This window comes from Cylas formicarius, unplaced genomic scaffold (assembly GCF_029955315.1).
Source record: "Cylas formicarius isolate icCylForm1 unplaced genomic scaffold, icCylForm1.1 PGA_scaffold_4__25_contigs__length_36172078, whole genome shotgun sequence".
In the NCBI taxonomy this organism is placed as follows: domain Eukaryota; kingdom Metazoa; phylum Arthropoda; class Insecta; order Coleoptera; family Brentidae; genus Cylas; species Cylas formicarius.
Genome location: NW_026844334.1, coordinates 23,647,540 through 23,670,253, shown reverse-complemented (window position 1 = coordinate 23,670,253; position 22,714 = coordinate 23,647,540). Strand labels below are relative to the sequence as shown.

General features: G+C 32.7%; 1 protein-coding gene across 1 annotated transcript in view; it reads right to left on the bottom strand.

Annotated features, from left to right (window-relative positions):
- The window catches only part of LOC132700393 (cadherin-87A), a 317,031-nt gene extending 301,364 nt beyond the window's left edge, over nt 1-15,667 (bottom strand). The window contains exons 1-2 of the mRNA XM_060667675.1: nt 15,344-15,667; nt 15,139-15,291 (exon numbers count right to left, since the gene is read on the bottom strand). The gene's annotated coding sequence lies outside the window, so the exon portion shown is untranslated. The remainder of the gene's footprint in view (nt 1-15,138; nt 15,292-15,343) is intronic.
- Between the last annotated feature and the right edge of the window lie 7,047 nt (nt 15,668-22,714).

Here is a 22,714-nt window from a genome sequence, read left to right as displayed (position 1 = left end):
AGGTAAGGCTTATATATCTAATAGCTATATAGGCTGCATTTAAATAATTAATATTAAGATAATTAATCAGCCTAAAAGTAAGCTTTCAGACAAAATATCGTAGAGTTCCGCTTCTATTTTAAGCGGTTGACAACGCAAATGGAGCTTTAATAGTTTTTACATATTTAGTCATTTTACATCTTTTATCTTATTAACCATATGGCCCCTTGTTTTGAAGTCAAAAATAAAGAGATCACGACAAGGACCTTATACATCGGTGTGAGAGTGACTCAATTGTTTTTTTTTTAAGAACTATACAAAATAGTCTGATATAAGTTCCTTGGGAAAATTTCAATTCTTTGAACCAGTTTCCGAACTTGTTTTTGATATCTGAGAGATTGACTTGTCTTTTCTGGGTCCAAAAAACATAGGTGCAAAATTATTAATTTTTAAACCATTTTGAATAGAGTAATGAAACATTTCATTTAAACATAAGTTCATCTTTGAACAGGCAATCGTTTGATGAAAAAACCTGCAATATCTTTTAAAGTTTCGATTTACCAAACTTATGCATTAATACCGAGCTTATAAATTGTCTAAAGAGTGACAATATCTCTAACTATATGTATAATATTTTCTGAAGACCAAAATGTGCCTAAATATCGGATTTGTCTTCATTTTATTCCAGTTAGGTTAAAGGTGTGTAATAACTGGTGGTAAAGATAATCAAAATTTAAAACCTAAATTAGTATATATGAAAAATAGAGAGTATGAACATGGACACTGACTAAAACCTCAGAAAAATAATATCCAAATAAGTTTACTGCTGCCCAAATAAAGCTACATGTTACATGTTAATTTAAGAAAATCAATATTATGTAGGTACAGGAACTAACGTTGCCAATAAAATAGAAATCCTCAAAATAGTGAAACCACTTTAAATATTCAGCGGACGATTTCTGCGCTGCTCGTTGATAGCTGAAATTCAGGAAAACGAAACCTATTATCACCGCTTAAAATGAGACCCGGGTTTTAATGAAAATTTTAATTAATGGCGGCATATCAACGTCACGCCTGCCAGAGTTGTGGCCGAACTCGTTTTATCGATGTTATTCGCCTTAATATATAGAATAATAGATTATAATAGATAATATAGCCGCATAGCAAAAAATTAGTTTTAAATTGGCTGTAACAATTATTTCTAATTAATCGCTGATACCCTATTTCCTTCAAAACATCGGCCCAATCTATTTGACCATTCTATCTACTTGCATTATGTGCTATCAAAATAGAGTTCATTAATTGAAATGTTGCCTCTTTTCCAAAGTGCAGTGTGGTGAAGTAATTTTATAGGCAGTTTAGATAAAATAGGTTAATTATCGAGAAATTAATACTAAAAATAGGTAACAGTATTAAATAAAAGATTTTACTGATACTTATCAAACCACGAAATATATTTTGTTATTAGTAGATTAATTCGATTGTCTATTTTATATGAAAAATACTTCCTTAATTTATATCTCCAACCCCAAACTTTTATCAAACCAGATACTCCCTCTTTGGCAACAGACAAATTCAACTTTTCAGCGTTTAGTGGTCAATTGTGCATTGCATTTTCCTTTCCGCCTATTCTATTCGAAGTCAAGGTGGACTATTCGGTGAAGGTGTATTTCAAAAGAATGTTTTTTGATATAAAGTGAACTGAATTCCCTCGCTGCATATATATATATATATATATATATATATATATATATATATATATATATATATATATATATATATATATATATATATATATATATATATATATATATATATATATATATATATATATATATTCACGTATTGATTGACACTATATTCCGGAATATCATCCGTTCGCTTGTTGAACTCCGACTGGAATCCTGCAGAATCCTTCAATGCTCGCGCTCCGAGCATTCGAGTATTCGAAGTGTTTTTGGAGCGCGAGCATTGAAGATGCCAAGTGAGATTTTGGCGAAACGTCTGCAGGATTCCAGTAGGAGTTCAACAAGCGAACGGATGATATCCCGGAATATAGTGTCATCACAGACCAACAGTTTCTTGCACTCAATCTTCGTTTGAAAGACTGTCTAAATTCTTAAAAATGTATTGCAGAACGTTAATCATAAAAACGAACACTATATTAAAGACTCCATTGATTTTAAGATATAGCCTATGGTTATATCTTAATTTCACTTGATGTTATTTCTCTATTTACCTATATATACCTATATATATTCCTGCAAGTGTGTTTCTTTTCTATTTTTTTTCTTAGACCATATATATGCATATATATAAATACATTTTATATCTTTAAGTATCTTAAGAATAACCTAAAAAAATTATGAGAAATGATTGATTAAAAATGCCGATATATGGGAAACTTACTTTGTCCTGGTAATTATTTGATGTTCTGACCATAACAATTTTTTTTAAAATTCTTCAATTATAATTTTCGATTATTCTAATAATGAGTCCTGGATTTCGTCCCCAAGTTACTTATCTTCGCAAAAAACTAAGGCTCGGTACTGTGTCTCCGGATTCAAAAAACAGCGAAGCCAGTGCAATAATATTTTGATGGATTACAACCATTTTCCCGAGGCATTTAGAAGGCGCGACAAAAAGTTTATGTACATCATACTTCACCTACATTCGAGATTAAAAAGCTCACCACTCTGAAAAGAAACCCTTTCGCGACCGCGCCCCCAGTAATGGATGAATCATGTTTGTTAAAAATCTGGATATGTTTCACGGTGATTCTAAGTAATTAGTTCCAGTTTTAAATTGCATTTACTAGGAAGGGAAGGAAGGTTTATTCGAAAATACAACAATCAACTTTATTCAGGAGCATGCATTCTGAATTGTTTAAAATTTGCAAATACATATTTAATATACTTCTAATTTATAGTCGAGTTTTGAATTACAAGTACATTTCGGGGTCCCTCATAATTTATTTACCTTACACAGCATCTTAGTTATCCTCGGGTTATCATTGGTTAAAATCTAGGCAAGCATTGCTCTTCGTACAAGATATCTCTGTATTATATCGGAAAATATAAAATGCGAACACTACGTTGGGCGTGGGCGAGTTAATTTGAAAATTTGTTCCCAAATTGATAAATTAAAACATATAAAGCACAGCTTCACTATTCAAAGTTCAGCGAAAGGTTGCGTGTCATCTGAGTAATAAACGGAACAAAGGCGTAGCAAACAACACATACTAATAGCAAAACAGACAACAATGGGTCATAGGATTGGGTCAACTTAACTCGGATGTTTTGTAAGTAAGCGGTCGATATCTTTTATCTGCATCAATTTCATTTCACTTTTCGGTTTCGATTGGTTTTTAGTCCTTAAATCACGGCCACCATGGTAGAAAAGGTCAATTGTTTATGAGTCCACATTATAAGCGGTTTTAATACGGGTTGTCTTCTCCCTGGAGGCTCCCATTCAAATATTCGGTTTGGCCATCTGCGATCTGGAACTCTTGGACTGGGACACACTATTGCGCTGCTCTGGTTCCTAGTTTATTTGTTATTGAGCAATGTACTTAAATTCGTTGATATATTTCTGCAGCAAAATAAATGTCGGTTCTTGTGACTTGACTTTTTTATTACTCACAATTTAAGATAGCTAGAAATTCCGCTAGTCCTACCACATCGGACTAAATTAAATTATCGATGCAGTTCGTCTCGTGTGAGGTTCCGCATCTATCAATTGTTGACAACTGATGTTTCAAGTCGAAAAAGTTTACTAGATTGGGTCATTGAACAACAGCGCCCGAGCATTAAGTATGGTGGACGAGCTAGGAACTGCTCTGGCACATATAAGAACCCCCCGATATACAATTTTTTTTATTTGTAAAGTATTACATTTGGAAACTAGGTTTAGATCATCTTCCAGACTTAAATGTTTGTTGTTTGAAAATAATATACGTAGCAAAACAATCATATAAATTATAAGCGCCAAGTTGTCGAATAACTTGCCAACAGCAGTGTGAAAAAAGTGATACAATAGTTTTTGAACATATAAAAATACTGGACATAAAAATAACCTCATGTGTAAGTAAGCTAAAAGTTGTTCATAAGTGTCAATTCGTTGGAGGTAGTTACCATTAAATTTCTTAATATTAATAATAATCACTAGCAGGCACCGAGTGGTCAATTAACAATTAACACGTTCGGAAATACATATCAATAATTTGAGAATGGCTAATCCATTCTGTCAAACTTCAAGTCGTTGAAAAGGGTTCCTCTTAGGCAATCAGCGCGGCCTAGGGGGGACTAATTTCAATTGCTTGTATCACATCACTACAAATATAATTTATGTTCTCCAAAAAATGAAACTCAATGCAAATGAACTTTTAATATAACAAAAGATTGACAAAAGCCTAATATGGAAGACACAATTCGATTATATATATATATATATATATATATATATATATATATATATATATATATATATATATATATATATATATATATATATATGATGACACTATATTGGCATCTTCAATGCTCGCGCTCCGAAAACACTTCGAACACTTCGGAGCGCGAGCATTGAAGATGCCAAGTGAGATTTTGGAGAAACGTCTGCAGGACTCCAGTCGGAGTTCAACAAGCGAACGGATGATATCCCGGAATATAGTGTCATCACATTTTTGCATTCGTGAATCAATACGTGAAAATATATATATATATATATATATATATATATATATATATATATATATATATATATATATATATATATATATATATATATATATATAGATATATATATATATATATATATATATATATATATATATATATATATATATATATATATATATATATATATATATATATATATATATATATATATATATATATGATGACACTATATTGGCATCTTCAATGCTCGCGCTCCGAAAACACTTCGAACACTTCGAACGGATGATATCCCGGAATATAGTGTCATCACATTTTTCCATTCGTGAATCAATACGTGAAAATATATATATATATATATATATATATATATATATATATATATATATATATATATATATCGCAGCTTTACAGCTACATATGTAATATAATAGTGTTTCCGAAAAAACTGAATTTAAAAATAAATTCCAGCATTTTCTCTGGGCCGCTTAAGTTATAAGTTTTTTCCCCAGAAGTCTTTAAAATAAGACCAAGGGTTCTTCTTAAATGGCCACCCGCTACATGGAGCCCTTTATTTTCTGGTCTAACAACCCAACCAGTATAATAAGTATTTCAATTCTTTCCGTCTCAATTAATTGGTCCGTCTTGCAAATTTCAATTGAAGCTGTAATAATTACGCATTGTCAACTACTCAATGCCAGATATATTCCTTTTAAAATATTGATTGGCATTAAATTTAAATATATTTAGCTCTACATTTGATAAAATAGTACAGATGGTGTTTAATTGCAATTTTCAAAATTGGTATTAGTCTCCAATAAATTTTAAAGTTATAAAAAAATGTCTCCATGTTTCCACAATTCAACTTACCTCTTTGATCTTTCTTAAACTTGTACAATTTTAAATTAATGTTTTTAACGCTTTAACTGACGTCGATTTACTTACTCGCGGATACCGTTAGAGCAATTGTGCAAGTGCAAAGTGTGTTGACTCTTGTAATCGCTTAACACGCAACGCGCTAATAAGCTTGTTAATCAGTCTGGTAATTGCTTAAATTAGTTTAGCGACTTCCAATCTATGCGTTGTTACCGAAACGGTGACATTATTAATGTCCCACTGCAGATTGACGGAAGTCGAATTAACCGACAATTTAAATGCTAACTTTTATCGCAAAATTGTGCCGTTTAGAATAAGTTCATAAAAATTTAAAATGCACAACACAACAAAGGCAAAATCGAAAAGAAAAGGACGATATGAACTCGTTTATTCGAAGCATCTACTTTAGCCAGTTAGTTCCAGCTTGAATAATCCAAAATAGTTTCTACTCAAAGATTTTCATATTCGAAAACCCTTCTGGGAGAGGCAAACGAGAAATTCCAAGTAAAACATAATACCTACTTATAACGGTAGGTATGAAAATAATAATGAAACACTGCTAAGTTGAAATTCTAAGAAAGTGTGCGTACCGTAGCTTAAAGTTAATTGTACATTGCAAAACTTCTTGACAACGCGATGTTTCGAATGCTTTCCGGAATAGACAAGTTTAAAGAAAAACTTGTGACTCGTTTATTATGGGATGTTACATGTTCTCAGAATCTGTTAAAATTTTCGAAAAAACGTGCTTACAAAAGTTGTTTACATTCATTTATACTATTAAATATGATGTTATATAGTATTATATATTCAGGGCGGTAGTTTCTAAACATTTCATATATAACATCCTTTACCTAAGTCTTACCATTTGTAACATTTTTTTAAGTTTTTGTTAAAAGTGTCGTTTGCTGGTCTAGATATATCTATGGATTTTTCTTTCTCTTTATTTGGGGATGATTGGCTTAAAACAGGGGATCTAATTTAGTGGTCTGTGTGTTCGAAATAATTTATTTTCTTTGTAAAAATGCTGTGGCCACAAAATATTGTAAATCGAACAATCGAGCACTAAATAACTATTTTGACGTGCTGTATGTTTGGAAATCAAAGCTTGAGATTTTTATGCCACACATTTTTATAAACAAAACAAAAAATGGAGAATCCGCTAATAGCAAATAGGTCAAACTAAAAAGACAGTATTAATTGAAACATTCTAAAAAAAATCAATATCAACATTTTTATAAAATCTTATTATTCGTTCAAAACTGTATTTTTTTCAGCAAACGTTTGAATGTTTTTAAAAAAATTTATTCAATTTTTAGAAACTTTTGTAAACAATTTAATTACCAGACATTTAATTTAATATTTATAAAACAATTATCAAAGGACAGTCTAAAGTTATCCTATATTTCTTTAGTGCTCGATTGTTTATTTTTTCTGCTGTTTCCCTTTTATTGCCAATATATCGAAATCTACAACTTTCTAAAATAGGAAACAAAGTCACCATTTTTGAAAATCCCGAAATATATAACAAAGGCATTCAATAGGAGATATCGATAGACATATTTAGACGCGCAAATGTCAGTTTTGACGTAACATTAATATTATTTTTAATTAATATTTAAAATAAGAAAGTTGTTACTTATTCACGAAAACACAAACACTCTGTTTATGTAGCTATATAATATTTTAAAAGTACACAAACAACGCTTGTCCTTAATTTTTTTGAATTTTTTACAGATTCTGAGATAAGGCATCATCCAACAATAAACGGGCATTCGCATACATACAAGGATTAAATAAAACTAACGCAACTTAAGCGGCCAAGAGAAAATGCTGGAAATTATTTTTAAATCCAGTTTTTTGAAAAATAATCTTATATTACGGATATAGCTTTTTTTTTTCTAATCAGGGAAAATGGTGGGGGGGTGTTGGAACATTTTCGGAAATAAATGACAATAACTTCAGAATGGCGCAAAGCATTTTGTCAAAATTAAAGGTGTTGAAAGGGGCTATAAGTTTAATTTATTTTCTCAAAAAAAAAAAAAAATGCAAAAACTAAATTATTATTATTAAATGGAAAAGTGCAATCTTTTAGCGAAGCTTAAATAAACTTATTGCTAAAATACAAAAATTATATTTAAAATATCAATAATAATGAATACTTATTCAATGTGATTAATTACTGGCCATCGCTCCACACGAAATTCGAAAACTTTAAAATTAAATGTGCTTTGGAAAATAAAATAGCAAAAATTATAGTGGTGTTGTTTAAGTGCTAATCATATTAAGATTGCAGCTATTTGATATATATGTTGTAAGTTTTTTTATCAATATTTTGTTGTATTAAAAATAAATTTTCTTTGTAGTGATGTCGCAAAACGACCTCTGGCGGCGATACAAGCAATTGAAATTAATCCCCTCTAGGCTAAAAATTATATTTTTCGCGACGGGTGTAACTTGTTACGACGTTTTCGATAGCACGAAATCGGCTTTCATAATGTAAAAAAGACCAAATAATATCGATTTAATCAAACTGGTCGCCTAAATTCAACCGCGAGCTCAACTTTCTCCAATAATTAACAAATTTGCAAGCTGTGCGGCAAAAAATTCTTGCTATTAAATTTAATAAAATCTAATCGCTTCCCATGTCTAGCAGACTAAGAGAAATATTGAAAACAAAATAAATATCTTTCCTAAATATTTCCGTCGAATTTGAAATAAAACATGCCACTGTGTAGGGAAAATGATCACTTTATCTAGAAATGTCATTACGAAAATTTCAATTCGCAATTTGTGCACCTTGTAGTTGAAAAATGCGACTTAAAGTGAAAACTGGGTACAAAAATAGTCATTATTGTTATGTTTCGCTAATTAAAAAATCAGTAACTAACTATTACTATGTAAGCAACTCCTTGGCACTTCACAGGACTATTCGTGAACCGTTACATTATAAATGCGTATTTATTAATATAGCCGCGAGTATAGCTAGATATTCACACCATTTTACCGTAAGATATCAAACTTCCGTTTATCGTTTATGCGATAGAATGTAGAAGAAAACTTGCACTGAATTATAAATATGATAAGCAGGATCGTCTCTTATTTATAGCATGCGTCCAAATCGGCATTGAAAATGTAACTATTTATTTATTGATTTCGTATGTATAGCATAGTGTCTTACTGAAATCACGAGTGGAACTGGTCATTTTTAATTACGGGTAACGCTTTTGTTTGTGATCGTACTATGTTGATACAAGAGCTAGATTGCAATTGGTAGGAGCGATATGGTTTTGGAAGCCCTAACAGTTGCAAGCAAGTTTTTGTGGACAGAAACACGAAAGCTCAACCCTATATTGATAATGTGTTACAACCTCTCGCTTTGCAACTAACCAACCACACCATTGCAGTTACTAGAAATTTCGCCAACAAACTAATCTTATCCATCTTCTGCAGACAGCAAGGTGCCCAAACTCGCCGTCTATTGAATGTGTGAAGTTCGTACAATATAGGACAACAAATACATAACCAGCTTGTCAGTTAGTTATTCTGTGATATGGAAGAATAGTTCGTTCGGCGAACTACCTATCAAAATAGCAACTTGTAATCTGAAGAACATTTATGACAAGCTTAAAACAAAACTTTCATGTATGAAAAAGACATAGGCATCTTATATGCGAAAAATCCACTCGTGGCTGAAAAAGTACACCCCATATCAAGCTAACTTGAAATTTGTCTAACAAATCAAGCAAAAAACACGTCTACTTATTTTTCGCAACCTTCAAAAAACATTGAATCAAGTTTATTATGTTTGTGCTTTGTTCCTATATATCCATCTGCAATAATCGAAATATTAATTACATATATGTTTGTCAAACATGAATAAGACGTCTTGATATGGTACCTTCGAATGGTTCTTCAGAATGAAACTAACCACGATACCTCGTTGATTTCATTTTAACCGTTTGTAACGTTAATAACCGTATATTAACACCATAAAGTGTTATTATTTCATTCTGTTGAGATGAAGTTATTTCTACTTAATGTATAGCTAACAATTATTCGCTCTTTAACTTTTATAGAATATGGCAGTTCTGTCAAGTATTATTGATTTTATTTTCAATTTTGTGTACAGCTAAAGAAAATGTTTACATGCGTAGAAGATCAAGAACTCTTCCTTGCAATGCTACGGAAACAAAAGTTGAAAGCCAATTGACATGTAATGAAACTGGTGAATATCATCTCAGGGGGATTTTCAAATGTCATTAGTTTATCCAAGTCCGTTATATATTAGGGTAGCAATTTTTTTAAATCATGAAACAAATGATGCTACATGCTCCTTTTAGTAACTGAATTTATATTTTCTGTAATCGAAATAATCCGGTAACGCAAATAATGCGTCAGCATTATTTATCCACCCATGATATCTTCAACATTCTCCGGCAAACCAACATTTCGAAAGCCTAAAGCCTCTTAGAACGTAATAAGCGTATTCTTAAGGCTCTGTTGGTTAACACATTTTCAGTTTTCATTCACCCAGCACCCCAAATTGTATGTTTGTACTCTTTCCACTATTTCTCCATTTACGCTGATATCTGTTAAGTTGTGAGTTATGTTATTGTTTTTGCTGATGCCTATCCATTTGGTTTTCTTTATAGTTCAGCGGCTATGTTGTTGGCTGTGGTCTGTGACCGCTGATAAAAGTAGCTGTAAATCATCCTTATCTGTTGCTAGTAAGACAGTGTGATCAGCGTATCTTAAATTGTTGATGACGATTCCATTAGCAATTACACCCTCTGTTCTTTCTTCGACGGCTTCCCCGAAGATTTTTTTTAAACTAAAAGGGGGAGAGCACACATCCTTGTCGAACTCCTCTCATAATAGGCACTTCTTCAGATGTCTGGCCGTTAACTCTTATGTCAGCTGTCTGGTTCCAGTATAAGGTGGCTTTTATCCGAATGTCCGGACCGTCCAGGCGTATATTATTCAGTATAGCTATTAATTTATCATGCTGAACAGTGTCAAATGCCTTTTCGTATTCTACGAAGCAGGGATATACATCAACGTTGACATCTAGATATGGCTGTATGAGAACTCGGATGCTAAACAGCGCCTCTCTGTACCGAAACGACTTTTAAAAGCAAATTGTGACATACGAATGTGTTCTTTGCATCTTATGATTTATTGTTTACGAATGATTTTCAAGAACAACTTGAATACATGGCTCATTAAATTGAACGTTCTATCATCTTTAGAATACTTGCAGTTAGCTTTCTTTCACAGAGCAACGAAAGTTGACCTGAGCCAATCTTTAGAAATTTTTCCCGTTTTGTATATACAATTTAGTAAACTTAACAGAAGTGTGAAAGCGCTATCTTTCAAAAAAGAGAGTTTCAATATATTTTCTTGCTGTTGTTCATTCATGAAACTGTTTTTGGTGCTCTTTTTATGTTGACCAGTTGTCTGTCTGATTTTCTTGTACATATTAAAAGAATTATGCTTGGCTTCTGACTGCACTATTTCGTTGTACTGCACTGTTATTCAATTTTCTTTCGCTTCTCGAATCTTAGCCCTAATTTCTTTGTGAATCACTTTGTATCTATTAGAGTCTTTATTTTTATATGATCTATGGCAGTCCATTAATTTCAGGATGTCATAGGTGATACAAGCTTAGTGTTTAGCTTCAAAACTTTTCAGCTTAGCTTAACTAACCTCTACTACTGATGTTTCGATTTGTCTCCATGTGTTTTCAATGCCGTCTTCATTTAACGTTTAATAAATGAGAGGTAATCTTGAATTTAATTCTTCTCACACTTCTGTTATTGCTGAAACTAAAAGCTTTCTTGTATCTATAGTTTGTATGGCCTGAAGTTTTCTTTTTTTTAATTTCAGTTTCAATGTAGTAACCAACAATAAGTGATCTGTGAATACCTCCGCACAAAAGGATCATTTGAAGATATTTTGATCCGATTGAACGTAATGATCTTGTTAAAAGTCCGTTTTGGTCCGCAATTCTTGGCTAACATATATACCATACCAAAGGTTTCGTATCAGTTTATGGATAAATGAGGATAAAGTTTCCCTACTAAAGTAATAACTAATATTAACAGTTTTAATATGGTATATATTGAAAATTTGCAATCAATTTAAAAAAATTCCTAGGGTTGATACATTTTCGCAGTCGTAAATTATTGTTTCAATTTATGGTATTTTAAATATTCACTAAACCCAGCCGCAAAATTTTATTCAATGACATGTGCCTCAAAACGAACATAATCTTGAAGTATTGTAAATATATATTACATACAACTTGTCACCTTGTTTTCCACTTCGTAAGTAGTACACTTTCACTACTGTCATAGTTTTATCTTCGCACAAATGTTGTTACACAAGCAAGTCCTCTTTTGCAGTGCATGTTGTGCAATGCAAAACTTTCTTTTTTAATGAGATAGCCGGTCGGGCGAAAATGTTTAATTTTCGTAGAGGTTGAACCACAATGCGCATTCTCAAAATTGCGGAAACTTGAAACCAAACACAGTTGATGTAAAAAGCATTAATTTTGAAAATAAATTTGGGAGAAACACTTCCATGTCGTTAATTTTTCATTAAAAAATTAAAAACGAGTCTTAAATCTGGTACATTTTCCAAATTGCCGGTAATAAGACGTCAATTAAATTTATTTTCCGTTTAAAGAAACACCAAATGCAGAGAATCGGACAAATTGTAGCGACTGCCATTAGCATTCCGTTTGGAATTTTTGTTAATGAAGTATTTCATTAGTGGGGATCCTCGAGACTCTCCCTCGGAACCGATGATTTGCATCCAAATGAAACGTGTCACGTGACCAACAGTCGCGTCAGGGGAGTTAAGTTATTCCAGTAGGGAAATTGCCGCGCGCAGAAATTGGAGAATAACCTGAGCTGAAGTAAAATTCAGGTATCCTCAATAAATGGCCACACATTAAGAGAAATAACTTGGAAGAACATGATTTCAAGACATAAAATAAAAATACAAATACATTTTTCAAAAATATAAAATCAAATACTGTACTAAGACGAGATTATCTTATGCCGTCATCGTAATATTGTAGGATATGTGTTATTTTGTTTTTGTCGACTTTTTGCATGAATATTCGAAGCTCAATGAACTATTAGAAGAAACTGTAGCTTCAGTTGATAATATTATACTAGAAAACACTTTTTCTGAATTCGTCTGAACGAATGAAGAATGAATAGGGCTGAATTCTACCTTCAACAGCAAATTATCTAAAATCATTTTGTATTTGTTTTCCTAATTGTATTTAATTATTTTTATTTTGTGTTTCCTTATTATATTTCAATCAGTAAAATTTAACAATAAATTATATTTTCCTATAATTGAATATTCGAATATTCCAATAACATTTAGCTGTCAACCCCATCCAAAGTAAATAATCAATATTCTACTCTGTTGAATATATGAATCTTCTCCGACATGATGGAAGGTATCTATGCGCAATTCGCTATATGTTTAAAGTAATCGTTCTGAAAACGTCGTTAACAGTTCAAATCCATACACGTACATATAATGGGCATTGTGGGGATCCACCTGATTACCTACAAGATTTATCCTCATTGTCTTTCATTGCATTACTCACTCAGTAAGTTTAGAAAGGACATCCACATCAACAATAAAAAGCCATACATTTTCATTTGATTACTTACGACATTCTCTGGCATTTAGTGTGCATCTTATTGGCTTGGACAGATGGAAGGTTAAACGAAACTTAAACTTGTTTATCTGACCTCTAATACATATATTAATAATAATATATAATAATAATTACAGTATGAATGAATATAACAGTATATAGTGGCACTTTAAAGGATTCTCCCCCTTAAAAAGCCTGTTTGAATATGCCTTGTGCATCTTGAGTGAGTAAGTAACTGCTAAAAACTGTAATACTTAGGTTATCCAAAAATAAGGCAACCTTAAAAGCGAAACACAACGTATACCTCCATATTTATTATACGCCAATGCAGAGCATTAATTTCATAAATTAAGCAGTGAATCTCCGTAATAAGTCATTTTGAATAAGACAATCCCACGTTGAATAAAAGAGAAACGGCGAGGAAGAGGAAGTTATAAGGAAAATATCGACTTAAATGTTTCCGCATTTGCGTTACAGTGCGTTAGTGTAGTGATTTTTAATAAAACGTGCAATTTTTTGGTAGAATATAAATAAAATAAAACGAATTCGCATCCACAAAATTTTAACAAAGGAACTAAAGAAATACAATTTCATTTGCTGCTGCCGTTTTTTCACGCCAATTATTTTCCTGATAATAATATTAAAATATCTTTTCGAAAAATATTCACGTTATTGGTCGAGTTTATCTAATTACGAGTTTGTTGTTACGAATGTTGCATTTGTATCATCATCAATTTTAGATTGAAATATGAAAAATGTTGATTATTTACGTGGAACAACGAGCTAGGTCATTTTGAAAAACGAATCAATTATGAGATATAAAGGGATTCATGTAAATCAATTTTCGAGCGTTTGAATTGCCCATTTCATATTGTATGTCACATGTGGAACAAACGTCTATATTCAATTATATTCCTTTTGTTGACTGTAGGAAATATAAAAGCGCTATTTTAACAAAATATTATGCAACAAGTTTTATATAGGGCACATATTAATTAAATAAATCAATACCGTTGTTTAAATTAATATTCGCATTAAAATCGTACACAAAATTGAGGCGGAATTGTTTGTTAAAAAATTGCATTATTTAGGAAAATATAATTATGTAAAACTTAAAATTTAAAACCTCGTTTACACAATTAGGAATTTCAAACTTCTTACTAGTTTTAACTTTCTCCTTATAGAACATCCGTGTAGAAATGCCAATACATTTATATTTATTGCGTTTACCTTCTTGAACCCTAAGGGAGATTTTTCTTGAGTATTCAACATAAATTCATCATTAAAAAAATCATTGATTATGATAATTATCGAAGAAAGTTACAATAAAAAAAATCAAATATTTTCTAATATTTTCGGAATATTATGGGGCATTACAGACCCATATCCAGTTGTATATTGTTTTCGTCAACTTTCTATTAAACGCCCCGATTGCGTTGCTATAAATATATAAACACTTCCTAAATCCACGTGCAAAAGTTTAATACAGTGCAAGTACTTTTCTCACTCAGAAAGTCACGTTTTCGCAGAATATACGACATCATTTTTACATTGGCAAACAGGTATTCCGGATGAGAATATCTTCGATCTTAGCCGATGTAGTTTGACCTTTTCGCTGGCATCCAGGTAGGTATTATAGCGACATGCAAACTTCGTTGTCTTGAAATCGTTTCATTACATTACGCCCACTGAACATAACTTGCATTTGCCAATTATGTTTCACAAAATTAAAACAATTCATGTTAATAAATGCATCTACTTATTATGAAAAAACGTTGCAGTCTACATATTATGTCTGCACTATAATCTTCATTGAATGTTGAAGATGTGTCAAAGGCTTTACGCATAATGCTGACAATTCGTATAGAATACAGCTTCATGTTGAAACTTAACTAATCAAAACTCAAGTCCTTAAATACTTACAATCATAAACCCAACTTCCGACAGGTAATCCAAAGCAAAAGAAAAAACACTCCCAACATAAAAACAACAACAAAACAATTACATGTCACGCATTTGCACTAAGTTCTAAAACAATATCAGCACAAATTATGTTGCCACCGCCCGAGTTAACACCTAAAAACCAACGAAAATTAACCAACAATTTTTGTGGACAATTTACAGTTACATCGCAAAATACTTCTTACAAAACAGTTATATCGAAGCCACAACTGCTGGTACTGGTCGTTAAAAAGGCTCGCCACATCGGTTGGTAAATGTTAAGAGAAACAGAAAGATGCGAGGTTGCCAAATTCTAATCCAAATCCCGGTAAAACAGATTCTCGAAGCAAATTCGCCAGGTATACTTCTTCGAAATGACATGATTATAATGATATACTTCAATACTGCACGAAAAAATAATATTTCCACGAATGTAGAATTACGTGGTATCTGATGATGGACTCTTAAGTTCGGCCTCGCTAAAGTCAACACTTGACAACACTGCAAAAGCCAGTAAGCCGGCTCGACTGGCACTGCATCAGCTGTGTACGTTAAGTGAGATGTGGAGAGGGAAGCGAGGAAACCCGCGGTATTTTAAGTTCGTTGAATAATCACGGCAGTCAAGGTTGATCGGCGCATTCAGAGATTCCGGCTCGGAAGGACCACTCCCATTGCTTTTTTATTTATTTTGTATATTTTACGAATTATTGGAATTTTGGAATATTTGGCCGAAGGCGATCAAGGCAGCGAAACCGCCGCAAAGAAGCCCGCGAAGGCTCCTTCAAGACACATGATTGAACCATAACCCTTTTGTGGGGTGGATAAACCCATTGCATAATCAGTCATCTAAACCAATCAAGACAATGGTGAACAGACATGCCAAAGAATTCCTAAGTTGTTCGTCAGTAAAATTTTTAGCAGACATTTTAAGGTACACAAGAAAAACATTAACAATAATAGTAAGTCTACTGACGGACCATGGCAGGTTTAAGAGGTTTGTAAAACTAACGGGAGTCGAAAAAAACAACTGCTATGCCAATGTCAAGGCATATCGATAATGCGTTCTCTTCTGTTGGGAATAACCAACACACAGGCAATGAGTTAGAAGCTGTAGAGTCTAATCAGACAGACGAACCTTAAAAAAGTCTATATCTACGGAAAGAGTCACAATAGAGCCTAGATAGCAATGAAGGACAGGCGAATTGCTAACTAATTTGAATCTCTGCTAGAACTCAGTTTTAAGATTGCAAAAAAACTGAAATCATATTGTATTAGGCATCCCAACACATTTTCGGAAATGTTTGCTCAAAAGAAAATATACGAAAAATATACACACAATTGATAACTTTGATCAGAAAAGATTTTAAAAATTCAAACATAGAATGTCAGATGAATGGAAATACCATAGAAGGGGATATTTTTATCTTAATGGATAAAATTTGAAACCAAGTACCTACAAACTAAGAGGATAACGGGGAACGAGGATGACCTCCAGCGGCTATACTATTCTAGTTCTATATGCTTAGGACATGATATAAAAAAACTATATATTTGAACTGAAGCCGATGCTCGATATACATTTATACATATATTTCCTATGTAGCGAAAATCCAACCTGATACCTCCAAAATGGCAAGAATATTAAAGAGCACAGAAATGGAAATAGTTCGCAGAATAACGGAAAAACATGTGAAAACATTAGACTAACATGCGTGATAGAAAATATCAATGGGTGCATATTTATTTTTCAAGTAAACTTCCACTGCCTATTGTAATACTAGTTACAAATCTTCTGGATTAGTTCTGCGTAGGTTATTTATAAATCAAATTTCCTGACATTCCACCAATCTTCCTGTTGGCCATTCATCCTGGGCCATGAACATTGTCTCAGGCGACTGATCCACATATTGGTAAGTCACGGTTAAGATTGTTTGATTGCTTATAGATTTCGATGGATTCTCGGATTTTTCTGTTATAGAACAATGGAATATATGCAAGAAATTTAGTTTTATCGAATAAGATAAAAACCAAACAATCTTAACCGCGACTCTACCTGTCACAAATCTGGGAATCAGTCATCTGAGACAACTAACCAACCAAGCAGGTACAGAGTAGAATGCGAGACAGTTTCAGTTAAACCCAGAAGAAGCCAACACGATGATTCGCGAAACGTCAGCAAGTTCGATGTATCAACAACCGAAGCAAAAAGAATCCAGAAGATTTTGTAAATAGGTTGCGTATTACATGAAAAGATGAAATGGGATGAGCATATTGATTCGCATGACAAAAAAAAGAACTCCTCAACAGAACGAAGGTGACCTCGAAAGCTTAAAAATACTAAAATATACCAACGAGAATAGCGAAATAAGAAATTAAGCAAAGATTTGAATAAATTTTCATAACTCTTTCTTGTTGCCTGTTTTTCTATATACACCCATCATTGTGCGTCTACTAAACGAAATGAAATGCATGCATGAATGCATGGGACAAATAAATTGCTCAACGACTTTCCAAAGCGACACTATTTTATTTTCAGCTGCGCTATTAAACTTCAAATTCGAGAATTGAGATTATGAATTGAAGGATGGAAACATATCAGATCCATACGAAATTGAAATTTCACTTTCCTATCAATTTGTAAATTGAAAGGATGTATTTTAAATCATTTGGTACCTTTTCGTGTCGAAAGAAAAAAATAAATTATTGAAAGCCAATTCACTAACAGCCTTTTTACAAAGCCCGAATTTAAGAGAGTTGGCATATTAGCTGCCGCTACCGGCCTAAATTTGCCATGGGACGGCTTTGATGGATTAGGACCGCGCTGCCTGTGCCCCCGGCACTATCAATCACCCCCTTTAAGGGAAGACCAAAACAAGCTCGCGACTAAGACATTTCTTTGGTGTATCTCGCAAATTATCTTTATTATTTTGAGCGAATGCAAATAACGGGAAAATGGGAAAACGGCATCGTTTCATAAGTCAGATAAATTAGATTTTCGATTTTATTCGTATTTTCGGCACCTCACCATCCAAAACACGTTTCTTTTTTGCTAGTATAATATAGTGACGAATACTGGATTTTGACTCTCAGAATTTATGTCAAAATGCAAGGTTGTTAAACATAAATAAAAAATACGGAAAAACTACTTACAAATTACAACAAACATTTCATGCCGATTAATGTGTACTAATTAACAATAATTGTCATAGTATAATTTCTACTACAAATAATGGAGTTACGTGTAACACATATTAAAGTTTATCCCACCTTTATGGGACAAGAGTGGGAAAAGTTGACTTTTATTTGTATAGACAACTTTATCCCGGACCGTGAAATCGCTTTTAAGCGGGCCTTGTCCCGTTCTTCACTCGGGCGCAATGTTGACGCCAATAATTTTAATGATAAAACTAAGAATTTTCAACAGTGGCACAAGACTGTACACAAAAAAGATGGGTAAGTAATATTTAAAATATCTGTTAAATGGTGTTAATTTCCGTAATCACAATCATTTTAATTTTTATATTTTTCTCTCCTTTTTTTTATACAACTTTATATAACTTCCATCATGTTTTTGTTCTTACAGGCACTTCATTTGATTGTAATTTTGCTGAAAGTAACTCTTTATATTGATTGTATTGGTTGTAGATTTTACTGCTGGTGGTGGCTGTTGAACCGTATCATGTATAGTCCAAAACAAAATTCTTTGCACATCATCAAAACCTTCTTCTTCTTCATCATCTTTCAATGAGCTCGCGTCATTCGTGACGGCTGCCCAATTTTCTTCCTCAATGATAGGTGTATCCTTAGATACGTCCGGACTCTAAGTCCGTGCCTCTCATGGTGCGGCTAATTAAAGAATAGGTATAAGGGTTATACGATAAAACTCTTCTCGCCTTGTGACAATCAAGGCATTACACACAGGATGAGCCAGGACACTGGATTAGCGTTGCATGCTAAGCTATATAACCTATATCTAAATATTGTTATATATACAAATATACATTTTTAATTAATATACGTCAGCGCAAGCTAATTATATTCAAGCATAAGCTACTACTAGTTGCAGTTATTTACAAACATAAGCTAAGTGGAATTGTTGCTAGTTAGTTAAATTTTGAAGTTATTTCTCATTGCGTATTTTATAATACTTTCCATATTCTTAGATGCTGCGTTTGTTAACATATGTTCGATGTTGGCAGGTCCTGGTGTTTTTCTTAATTCGTGGTATAATTCTTGTTGTCCCTCCCTCATAGGGCAAACTAGTATGACATGGTTCAAATCTACAGGTTCATACCCACAGTCGCAGTTAGGTGTTTCCTTCATTCCAATTTTATTAAGGGGCACGAGTATACAACAATGATATGTTCTCATCCTGATTAACGTGGTGATGTGCGCTCTGTCTTTATAGGGTATGTTACCAAACCAAACCATTTTTTGTGGAGCTGGTCGGGATTCTCTCATAGTATTTACCTTTGTTTTGTGGCCAGTTCTAGTACATATCTATCCATTGGTTCCACAAATCGTTTTTTATGTTTTTTTATCAAAACCTCTCTTTACTAAAATTAGCATCATTCGAACAAAAATACATTTATTAATTAATATTGTTCTGTCTCTTTTGATAAATGTGTATTCGCCAAAGAGAGATATAGTATTGAATACGTCACGTAAATAAGTAAATAAACGTATATATATATATATATATATATATATATATATATATATATATATATATATATATATTCTCACGTATTGATTCACGGATGGAAAAATGTGATGACACTATATTCCGGGATATCATCCGTTCGCTCGTTGAACTCCGACTGGAATCCTGCATCCGACTGGAATCCTGCAAATCTTGCATCCGACTGGAATCCTGCAGACGTTTCGCCAAAATCTCACTTGGCATCTTCAATGCTCGCGCTCCGAAAACACTTCGAACACTGTGTTCGAAGTGTTTTCGGAGCGCGAGCATTGAAGATGCCAAGTGAGATTTTGGCGAAACGTCTGCAGGATTCCAGTCGGATGCAAGATTTGCAGGATTCCAGTCGGATGCAGGATTCCAGTCGGAGTTCAACGAGCGAACGGATGATATCCCGGAATATAGTGTCATCACATATATATATATATATATATATATATATATATATATATATATATATATATATATATATATATATATGATGACACTATATTCCGGGATATCATCCGTTCGCTCGTTGAACTCCGACTAGAATCCTGCAAATCCTGCATCCGACTGGAATCCTGCAGACGTTTCGCCAAAATCTCACTTGGCATCTTCAATGCTCGCGCTCCGAAAACACTTCGAACACTTTCGGAGCGCGATCATTGAAGACGCCAAGTGAGATTTTGGCGAAACGTCTGCAGGATTCCAGTCGGAGTTCAACGAGCGAACGGATGATATCCCGGAATATAGTGTGAGAATGTGAGAATATATATATATATATATATATATATATATATATATATATATATATATATATATATATATATATATATATATATATATATATATATATATATATATATATATATATATATATATATGATGACACTACATTCCGGGATATCATCCGTTCGCTCGTTGAACTCCGACTGGAAACCTGCATCCGACTGGAATCCTTTCGAACACGAAGTGTTTTCGGAGCCAAGTGAGATTTTGGCGAAACGTCTGCAGGATTCCAGTCGGATACAGGATTCCAGTCGGAGTTCAACGAGCGAACGGATGATATCCCGGAATGTAGTGTCATCAGATTTTTCCATTTAAAATCCGTCACTACGTAGAATTCCTAGGTAATGTTTCCAGGTATTTTAGAAAATTAATCAAATCCTCAGATGTTATAGAACACCAATTTCATAATAAGCAAATGCACGAAATACATGCGTAAACTTGGCAAACAAGCTGTTATACGCAACAGAAAATCGCGAATCTGCAAAAGAAAATCTAAAACACAAAAGTAGAAAAAATGTTGCGATACAGTGACAAAAAAATTCATCAATTACCAAGTTCACAGGCTTTAGCAATTTTCATTAATAAAAAACATGATGACTGAATCAACTCGGTACTGAGGAGGGAATTACTGATTAGCTCTTTGGCAGGTCGCAGTTTCACATTGCAACATTATAGTTAATCAGAACTGGTCAAGGATTTGTCAGATGCATTTGCAAAAAACTGTGAGTTAGGAAACTTTTTTTTAAATCAAGGTCACTCAAGTTTACCTTACCTTAAATTCAAAAATTGGTTTGTAATAGGTTTTAAGAAAAGCTGTTTAGTTAACTTTGCGGTGGATTAAAATGAAATTGAATTCTTTTATTTCACACATTTCCTAATATTAATTAAGACATCTATAAAATTCCCAAGTTTTCCATGAAACGTCTAGGTTAGTACAGTACCTGGATTTTATACAGAGTATAAGTATGCAAGAAAAGTAATATAAAAAGTGTAAAAAATACCATTTTTTTTTATATTATTGGTCTTATGACACAATTTCAATAATGGTTTATTGTGAATATAAAAAAGGAGATATTCAGATTTCCGTTACAATTTGACAGCAATTCCATTTTCATGGTTAATGACGTGCAACGAATTTTGAATGAAAAACAGATAAAATGTTTGCTGTGGTACTTTTTCTGTGATATAAACAAAAGAAAAATAATCAGTACGAATCAAGATATAAGCTTAAAAGAAAAATATGTTAACGCCACTGTCCGTCATTTGAATGTCAACTGAATTGTAAACACTGCACCATAAATATTTTATTTAGTTTGTTGAATGAATCAAATCTGCAACTATATTTTCACATGGAGGTGAATTTTGCGCTGGCGCTTCACAAAATTGCTTAATTAAAGATTGATGTAAACAGTCGGCCTAATAGCCGAATGATCAATATTTCATTAACCAGTCTATTTGCCGGCAAACTACTCAAAGTTCCGTTCGAGAGTTCAAACTCCAAACTAGTTAAAATTATATTGTTCGACGTAGAAATTGTAATTTTCCACTTGATAGTATCTACGGGGGGTTGGGTACTCCTTAAGTGATTTCGGTTGTTTAAGTCCAAATTATGATCGAATTTGAAGATTTTCGAATACGTAATTTAGATTTGTGAGAGTTTCGTTCGTTAAAGAAATATAGATGGATTTAAATTTTGTTTCGCATGATGATGTTTAAATAGTACAAGAAATAATAATATAAGATAAGAAGAATAGGTAGAAAGTATTTAGAGAACCAGTAATATTAAAACCAAGGCAAGCAATCAATGAAGAACAATTCGTATGGAGAGTTTATTTGTTGTTTGATTATATGATTTTACTTGTTAGTGCACTAAAACACATTTATAAACTTTACAAACTCCTGACTAATTGCGTAATTTATTATACATGCAAAATATACTGCTTTAACGTCAATCTGTAAGCATTGGAAGCTCTAATCAAATGATATCTGATTCGACAGTTCATTTGTTCGCTAATTTTGTGACTTTTAAGCATTTCAAAAAAAGTGACATTTTACATTATTATTACAGTAGCGAGTGTAATTATTTAA